Here is a 9890-nt window from a genome sequence, read left to right as displayed (position 1 = left end):
CTTAAATACACATAAACCTTGAGGCACGTGGGTGGCTCATTTGGTTAAGCATCTGTCTTTGACTCAAGTCATGATCTCAGGGTCCTGGTATTGAGTCTCATGCCCTGCTCCCTGCTCAGTGGAGAGACTGCTGGTCCCTCTGCTCCTCCCCCTGCTTGCATGTACACATGCACGAGCACACTCCCTCCTAGAAATAAGAAAAGGCTTTATAATAACTAAATAAATACACATACACTGCTATAGAAGGCTATTTCACTTCATAGTGTCTATACGACCTAATACTGAAGCTCTGTTTTGTCTTGTGACTTCTTTGGCCCCAGCAAAAAATTAAATGGTCCTCTCAGATGAAACTACCTGTGGGAAGAGAAGCAATCTTTAAACTCTCAGGTTACTAAGGAAAGTCTTCACATCCAGAGTTACCTCAACACATTCCAGAACAAGAGGGATTCCCTAATGTTTTAGTTTGAGGCCTTGACTGGTCTCAAACCCAGCAGTGTTCTTTGCTATACTGCTCTCCACAACCCTGACTTACCCCATATTGTTTTATCTCCTCAAATGGCCTGCCCCAAACATGATAGGAAATGCTAAAGAACTCAAATATTAAGGTAGGACTTTGCCCATGGGGTGAAGTGAAAGAATAACCTAAAACATACTCGTGAGCCTCAAAAGGATTGGAGGAACTGAATTTCCCTCACTACAGTGTGCCTGCATGTAGGGAGTTAGATCAAGATGCCTAGTTCACAGCCAGAGTAGTTGTCTAAGCCCCAAATCTATGTGAAATCCCCCTTCCTAAGAGGAAACAGGGAAGTGTCACACTGGGGCAAAAAAGTACTGACTCTCCTACCGTCCAGCTGCAAGAATCCAAAAAAGAGGAAGGAAAAAGTAACAGATATGTCCAAGGTCTTCTTATCACACAACTTTAGAAAGCACAAGAGAGGCCCAGGACATGTCATCGTAACATGAGGATAAAGGACCCTCACCCTACCTGGCCTCTTTAAACTTAGTATGACTCACTAAATTTCAAGGTTCCAACAGACCCAGGTTGTCTTAGATCAAGTTTTGTAAGACAATTTTGAAACTAAAATATATTCTCTTCCAAATAAGTTTTAATTGAAAAGAAAAAAAATTATTCATAGACTATTTAAAGAATAAGAGTAAGTAAAGAGGGGACACCTGGGTGGCTCAGTGGGTTCAAGCCTCTGCCTTCAGCTCAGGTCATGATCCCAGCGTCCTGGGATTGAGCCCCGAATTGAGCTCTCTGCTCATCAGGGAGTCTGTTTCCACCCTCTCTCTGCCTGCCTCTCTGCCTACTTGTGATCTCTGTCTGTCAAATAAATAAATGAAATCTTAAAAAAAAGAAGTGAAAATTGTTATAGTTTAGCATTTTATTACATTAAAAATTAATCAAGCAAAATGTACAGATAGCCATATAGATCTATAAGAGGTAGTTATCAGTAGCACTTTCTTTTTTTTCAAACTGTTTTCAAAATGTTGCCATATTCCCATAATTGATTGAGATGGGAAAAATCATAGTCACTATTCATTTATGTTCTGTTGTGGATGCTATGAGCTTCCCAAGGTCTCCCTTGAAGGAAAGATCTGTTACTTCAGCACCTAGGCCTGCAGTTGACAATTGCCTTTTCAATCTCAGTCCCTTCAGGTTTTGCCTCAACTGCTGAGAATGCCCTGACCAGGGCCAAGGCTTTTTCTGGCGCAGCCCACAACCAGTTCTGGCCCAGGGCCAGACAACTCTGCAGACCATGTTAGCTTCAGAGCTCCCTGTAGAGCTGGTTGAGTCTTGTCAGGCCTGCATTGCAGCTCAACCCACTCCTGCTTTCCTCCTCTGCTTCCAGATGTTGATCTCGAGGACTTTTCCTAGAACAAATCTACACAGTAAACACAGTATCATGATCCACTTATGGAAGAATGTCCCCTGCAGCATACAGTGAAAGAGACTAGGATTTATAGGGATTGAATAAATTTGCCAGTGTTACGATGTGAATTCAGAGTCAAGCCAGACATCAAATTAGGTCTTCTGATTGTTTCTCATAAACGATGCCTGAATGATATCAGAGTTGTTTTGTTTTGTTTTGTTTTGTTTTGTTTTGTTTTGTTTTGTTTTGGTTCAAAAATTGAACATTCTCAGGGCACCGGGGTGGCTCAGTGGGTTAAGCCTCTGCCTCCAGCTCAGGCCATAATCTCAGGGTTCTGGGATCAAGCCCCACATGGGCTCTCTGCTCAGCAGGGCCCCTGCTTCCCCCTCTCTCTCTGCCTGCCTGTCTGCCTACTTGTGTTCTCTCTCGCTGTCAAATAAATAAATTTAAAAAAAATTAAAAAATATTGAACATTCTCTATAACATCACTCATAGTAAATCTTCATGAAAATTCATTTCTAGGAACAGAGTAGCCTGTATCAAATACTTACACATTTTAAATAAATAAAAATGAGAAGCAGTATATTCATGTATCAGTTTCTCATTTAACAAAACAGCAGTGAATTTATTTATAAACACGTTTTCACTTGTGGTTAAAACTTCCAACTGATCCTACTACATCTGTCCTTTTGGTTCTTGCTACAAGACACAAAGGCACAAGGTTCTTCATCCGTCCCATACCAAGAAAATACACACACACACACACACACACACACACACACACACACTCTTTCTCACACACAAGCTTTCAAGAAGAGTTGAGTGATTTTTTAAAATCCCTTCAGCTGAAGAGAATTGTGAATGGAAGAGGAATCACATGATGTTGAAACAAATGATAAGATATTTGATAAGGAAAAGAAGGAACTAGTAACAACTAGCATGCCAGCATAGACTCATTATTTTGGTTATTATGTTATTCTGACTTATGCGGCTCTGAGGCTAGATATCAGTTAGAGCTTTAGCTCATGAACAGTAAAATGCCCTCCACTCAATTTCAGCACCACAGAACTTCCTGATGAATCAAATAGTCAAGCTTGCACATAAAACAGCCAAAATCAGGGGTGCCTGGAGTAGCTCAGCTGGTTAAGCATCTGCCTTTAGCTCAGGTCCTCCATTGTTAGACTCTGATCCTAGGGTCCTGGGATGGAGTCCTACATCAGGCTCTCTGCTCAGTAAAGAGTATGCTTTTCCCTCTCCCTCTGTGATCTCTCTTGCTTCCCCTTTCTCCTAAATCAATAAAAATCTTTAAAAAAAAAAAAAATAGCCAAAAAAAAGCAGCCCAAGACAGACCCCAGGCCCATGCCTCTAGGTTGCTCCCATAAGGCCTCGCCCCTCTGCCACTGGGCACAGATAAAGCAGCTTACAACACTGAGGCAGGGCACAGGATGCCAGAACCTCTGCTTCCCCCTCCCAGGAAAGGCAGACCTTCTGGGAAAAAAGTCCTACAGGCAGGCCTTGAACTTTCCGTTTGATAGGAAAAGCACAGAAGGACTGAGAAGGTAAGCTTCTCTCTTCTAACTTGAGACATCAAAGTTCCTATTATGGGAAATTCCACAGGCATTGGGAGTTTATTCTAAAGTTGGCCACTAATGAGGACAAATATCCACATGGACTATCCCAAATTTTCTTGCTAATTGATGTCTGGCGGGGAGGCAGGGTGGTTGGAGGGGAGCATTGCTTGAGTAAGATTAATCTATTCGCCTAAGCCTACTAAACCTGTAACATGTACTTAGTGTGCAAAGCATGTGGGAGGATTGGCTTTCCAACTGGAGGCGGTGTGCTGGGGCATACGGTGAAACAAAAATGTGAAGATGGTGACTTTTTGTTGCAGCTGGGACTGTCAGCTGTGTTTCACAAAGGAGATGCAATAGAGACTGAGTTCAAAGATGCATTTTTGGCAAACGGAAACGTAACATGGTGTGTGTGTGTACATGGGTGGGTGTACATCCGTGTGTGTGATACGAGGCTGTTGATGAATGGGAAAAAAGAACCACAAACAGGATTGGTTGAGACAAAGGATAGTGCTTGGTAGTGTGTGAAGTAAGTGTGCTTGGTTACAGGGAACAGGATCCTATCAGTGGCAGAAGGGATGGGCTACTGAAAAAAGGAAGAGCAGTTACGGTCTCAGATATTTTCTCCAGGGTGCAACTCTTTCCATCTTCGGTTTTGAGGATGAATCAAAATTACCTTGCCCTTTACATCAACTTGATATACTATAATGAAAGTTTTTATTTTCCTCTGCAGAAAATCGTGACAGTGCGCTTAGCTTCACAAGCACCTGACCACTGCGCTAAGCCCCGGAGCCAGCCTTACTCCCAAGGATGGCTCCGGGGTCTCAGAAATGGTCCAGAAAAGGCAGAACATGCCAGCCAGCAAGGACGAGTCCCATCAGCTGAGTAAAGCGGTCAGGGAGGAGGCATGGAAACTCTGAAGGATGAAGAGATTGTGGCTAAGGCAGAGCAGTGAATAAGAAATTGTTGTTTGAAGAAAAGGACTAGATAGAAACATTGAGGGAGATGATGAGGTCATGACACAATCAGCGGTGAGCAATTTAGACTTTAAATTGAGTGAAACTACTAGGTTAATAACTCCTGTAACTCTAGGTGTTTACAGTTCACTTTCAGAGGCTTCCAGCAAAATGGATTTCTTATTCTCTCAGAGTTGGAATCAAAGTCCCTACTGCTGAAAAGGAAGACACTGTCCTGAGATTAGATGTGAGTGACCAAAATCATTACGTTCTATGAAATAGTGAGTATAAAAAAAAAAAACAACAAACAAACAAACAACAACAACAGTTTAACCTTTCAGACAAAATAGACATCGTTGGAAGTGAGCAACAACAACAACAAAAAATCCCTTATAAGAAAGGAGAGCCAGATTAGGGATTTAAGGGTCCCACACATGAAATGGCAAAACAGGATAAAATCAGCAGCAAGAAAAAGCATGGCATAATGAAAGGTATTTCTGCACAAATTCAGAACCGCAGCCTAGTTAAACAGAGCAGTCAAGATGACAACATTACAGACGTAGCACTGGTAATAAAAATAAAACTGTTTTAAGTATACATGAAAAACTGGACATATGAGGATACTAGACCGAAATTCCAAATTCCATTTATAAGCTTCCAAATGCAAATATACTTTGAAATTGTTATCTAGTATTTGGAATAGGAAATACTATTATTGAAATTACATATAATTATAGGAACTTGGTCATTATTATGTCTTTGTAGAACCATGTTATAAAAGTGTGCAGTAGCCAAGTTAGTTTTACCTGCTATATATGTAACTATTGATTATAAAAACCTTAGAAGAGATTCCAGGACAAACTCTCCTTACATAGACTATTAGAGGATGGTTAATCTTAATATTTAACAATATAATTTGTTCAGAGCTTTGTTCCAAATTGCCCTAAGGAAATATTTTAAATATATATGAAATGAGTTTAATTTCTTGTTGTCATATACATATATGTGTATATAGCATATGCATGCATGCATGTATACATATATGTACATATATACATATATGTATATGATATACTTGTATATATATGTATATATACACACACACATATATATATATATATAAGATTTTGTTTATTTATTTGAGAGACATAGAGAGAGGGGAGGGGCAGCAGGGGAGGGAGAGAGACAAGTAGACTCCATGCAGAGTTCAGAACCTGATGCAAGTTTCAATCTCCCAATCCTCAGATCATGACCTGAGCTGAAACCAAGAGTCAGACACTGAACCACTTGAGCCACCCAGGAGCCCCACCAGAATTTCATATTTTAATTTAATAATAAAGCATCTAATCTTTTGTACAGCAGTAATTTATGGAACCTGATGAGATAGTCTATGTCCTTCTACACCTTGACCTTTTCTGCAGTACACAGGAGCAGATGAGATAGCCAGCCATCATTCAACATGCATGCATGAACTATTTATTGAACACTTATTATGTGTGAACTGCTGTGTTATCTGCTGGGCAATAATACCTTAAAGTCTCGCTGTGACGTATGCTCAGTATTAACAAGAGAGACACTGTTTGGCTTATGTAATCTATCTCGGGAGGGAAGAAAAAAAAAGTGAACATCCAAGACAAAGAGGATTGAGATAACAAAAAAGAGAAATGGAAGCATAGCCGACAGGACCCTGGGGAAAGGATACGGAAGAAAATCAGGGAAGTCAAGAAAAGAAATGAAACTCCCGAGTAATTCTGAAAAGGAGATTTAGCGCAAACTGAAAAGGTAGAATTTTTAAATGTGTATGTGATCTCGTGCATATGTGTAAATAGAAAGTGCATATGTTTCCCCTTTCTGCTGGATTCTCCCTGACTGCCCCATAGATGGGATGTTTTTCGGTAATGGCTTGAGCTTCTGTACATTCACAGGCCATGATAACATAAAGAGGAACACACACACACAAAAGACTACCCACTGAGAAACAGAAACTGGAAATGTATGGAAAGGAAAGTTTTAGATCCTTAACACCTAAAAATTTCATGATTCCTGGCTCCCAACACTTATTTGTGTCCTAAGTCAATCTCAGCTCTTCTTCTTGAACGTATTTCATTCAGAGAGTATCTAACAACCTCGGTCCTTAGGAATGTGAGGACACAGCAAACATCCATGCCTCAGGTTTGAGAAGACAATGATGGCACTTCTATAGTCGACAAGGGACAAACCCTTCTCCATGGAGAGGCATGCAGCTTCCTTGGCTACATTCTTCTGGGGATTTTATTTTATTTTGTTATTTTTTAAGATTATTTATTTATTTGACAGAGAGATCACAAGTAGGCAGAGAGGCAGGCAGAGAGAGGGGGAAAGCAGGCACCCTACTGAGCAGAGAGCCCAACGCGGGGCTCGATCCCAGGACCCTGAGATCATGACCTGAGCTGAGGGCAGAAACTTAACTCACTGAGCCTCCCAGATGCCCCTCTCCTGGGGATTTTAAACATCTGGATTGTGCTAAGTTTTCCCATGGTACCTACAAGATGGAGGTTTGTGCGTTCTTCTATCACCTCGCCGGAACCTGGGGTATTAGAAACAGGTTATTTTCTTTTCTACTATTTCTCTCAGACTTACTTCATAACATGTACATTTGGGCAAGTTTTGGACTCTCTCTTTGTTTGAGTGTGTTCCTATAAAAATAGGGTCAGCACCTGATTATAGGTAGTTTTAGAGAAGTAAGTAGATAATATACATAAAGTATTTGAAATTGTGCCTGGCACTGTTAAGCACTACATACCATCATCATCATCATCATCATCATCATCATCATCACTGCTACCACCACCATGTTGTTCATTGCCACACAGTCTCTCTACCCCCTGCCACAAATGTGTATGTCTATTCTTTTATTTTTTAAGAAATCTTTTAAAAGATTTATTTATTTATTTTAGAGAGGGAGAGAGAGAGCAGGGGGAGGGGCAGAAGGAGAAAGGAGAGAGAATTTCAAGCAGACTACCTGCTGAGCATGGAGCTCCATGCAGAACTCGATCCCAGGACCCTGGAATCATGACCCAAGCCAAAACCAAGTCTGACACATAACTGCCTGTACCACCCAGGTGTCTGTTTGTCTACTCTTAACAGCTGCCTTTGTTTTTTTTTTGTTGTTGTTGTTTGATTTTGTTTTGTTTTGTTTTGTTTTTTTCTTCTTTAAGGAATTATTTTAAAAAAGATTTTATTTATTTATTTGACAGAGAGAAAGATCACAAGTAGGCAGAGAGGCAGATAGTGGGGGGAAGCAGGCTCCCTGCTGAGCAGAGAGCCTGATGTGGGGCTTGATCCCAGGACCCTGGGATCATGACCTGGAACTGAAGGCAGAGGCTTTAACCCACTGAGCCACCCAGGGCCCCTACAGTTGCCTTTAGAGCAGTAATTTCACTTTGTACCCTTGCTGGTTCTGTCTCCCCCAATGCATAGAGTGACCTGAATATGTTACCACCCTTTGCAAACAAAGTCTTAATTCATTAATTCTTCCTTCCATTTGTCCATTCAACAACACCTGTAAAGAGCATGTTGTGTGTTCAACACTAAGTTTAAAGTTGATTTTGACGTCAGAAAGAAGACAAACTCCTACTTTCTTAAATAGCTGCTAACTTCCTATAAACTCCTTCTTTGTGCTTTAACTTTACTTCCCAAAGACTGTTTTTTAAATATTTTATTTATTTTTTTGACAAAGAGAGACACAGCAAGAGAGGGAACAGAAGCAGGAGGAGTGGGAGAGAGAAAAGCAGCCTTCCTATTGATCAGGGAGCCTGCTGCGGGGCTCAAACCTGGGGCCCTGGGATCATGATCTGAGCCAAAGGCAGCAGCTTAATGACTGACCTGCCCAGGCACCCATTAAGAGACTATTTTTTACACAGAACGATCTACTCTATCCAAATCAGTTTTCTGTGTGCTATTTTTTCTAAATCAATTACAAGAGGTCCTATAATTAAATATAAATTTTAAAATGCAAATATGTTATTACTTAGTAAAGTAATTACAACCTTATTGAACACCTACTTACTGTGTTCCAATTCCTTTGTTCCCTAAATTCTTCATGTCTGTTATTTCACTAAATCCACACATTGTGAAGTAGCTTTGTTGTCTCTACTTTATAAACAAAGATGCTGAAGTTTAGGGGGGTTACTTTGCTCAAGGCTACTTAAGTGCTAAGTAGCAAAGGTTTGGCTGAAACCTGTCCAACTCTAAAGCCACTTTTGCTGTCATAAGGGACTCTGCCTTTTCTTGCTCAGTCTCAATAATATACAAATAGCAAATTCACTTTACCTTAATAACACAGTCATGCCTCATGTCATATTTGCAACACCCTCATCTAGAGTTTCCAATTCCTCCCCCACAAAAAAAAATCTTTAAAGTATAATAAATAAAATATCATTTTGCCAAAAAAGAAATTTGGTCTATGGAAATTAGAAGATAACCATGCCAAGTCATTCTGCTGGCAAGGAGAAGAGCAAAGACACAAACTTCTGATCCTGAATGTCATCTGAGAAGTCAAAGTCTGGTAATATAGGCTAATATATAATAGGTAATATATACAGTAGTAAAACATGATCTACTAGAAATTATCTGGACTGGAAAAAGCTGAGATAAGACAGTCAAAATAAATAAATAAATAAATAAGCAAATTTCCTAATAGAAGCAGATGATGAGGCTAAAACAAGACCTCAAGCCAGGTTGAATGCAAGAATAAAATGTAAATCGGATCACCTGATTTTCTGGTTTTATCTCTGTCAAGAGTTCTAATAACTGGTATGGAAAAGATCAGAATCCTTATGATGGTTTGCAAACTTTCTGACATATGAACCCTGACGCTCTCTTCAGTCTCATTTCTAGCCATTTCTGTTGCCAGACCACATACATTTCAACTCTTTAAAAGGGCCATATTCTCTTGTCTCTAAGCCTTCAAAACATACAGCATGTTTTGAATTCAAAGACAAAAGAGGGGGAGACTCTGACTTGATCTGGCCGTCACTGCCCAGTACTACGGAAAAGCTCTACTCATAGTCAATAAGCAAGCACGTTGATAGTGGTCATTAATCCAGATGCCAGTCATTTCCACCTTAACCCCAGGTGATCTGTGGTTACAAAATTACCTGCTGTCACCAGAGTTTGTGGAAGTGGAAAGCCCATCTCAAGATGGGAAGTTGCAGCAAAACATACATCCAAAAGGCAGAGTGGATAAGCAGAATCATCATTAGTATCACCCCAAGGATACAGTCCCACAATATCATATAGTGCCTTAAGACTGAGTCAATGAATGTTAATTATTTCATATAGGTTAGTAGTTATGAAGAGGCTAAACAATGAACTTGGATTAACACTCTAAGCAAGCAACAACCATTATCAAAGCCATTAATTAGGCTTATCTTTACCCTTTTATCATCAACTCTAATTATCTGTTTGAACTGAGATCCTGTTATTACCAATCAACATTGCAGGTATTA

The sequence above is a fragment of the Mustela nigripes genome, chromosome 1 (genome assembly GCF_022355385.1).
Source record: "Mustela nigripes isolate SB6536 chromosome 1, MUSNIG.SB6536, whole genome shotgun sequence".
NCBI lineage: Eukaryota > Metazoa > Chordata > Mammalia > Carnivora > Mustelidae > Mustela > Mustela nigripes.
This window is presented reverse-complemented; position numbering follows the sequence as displayed.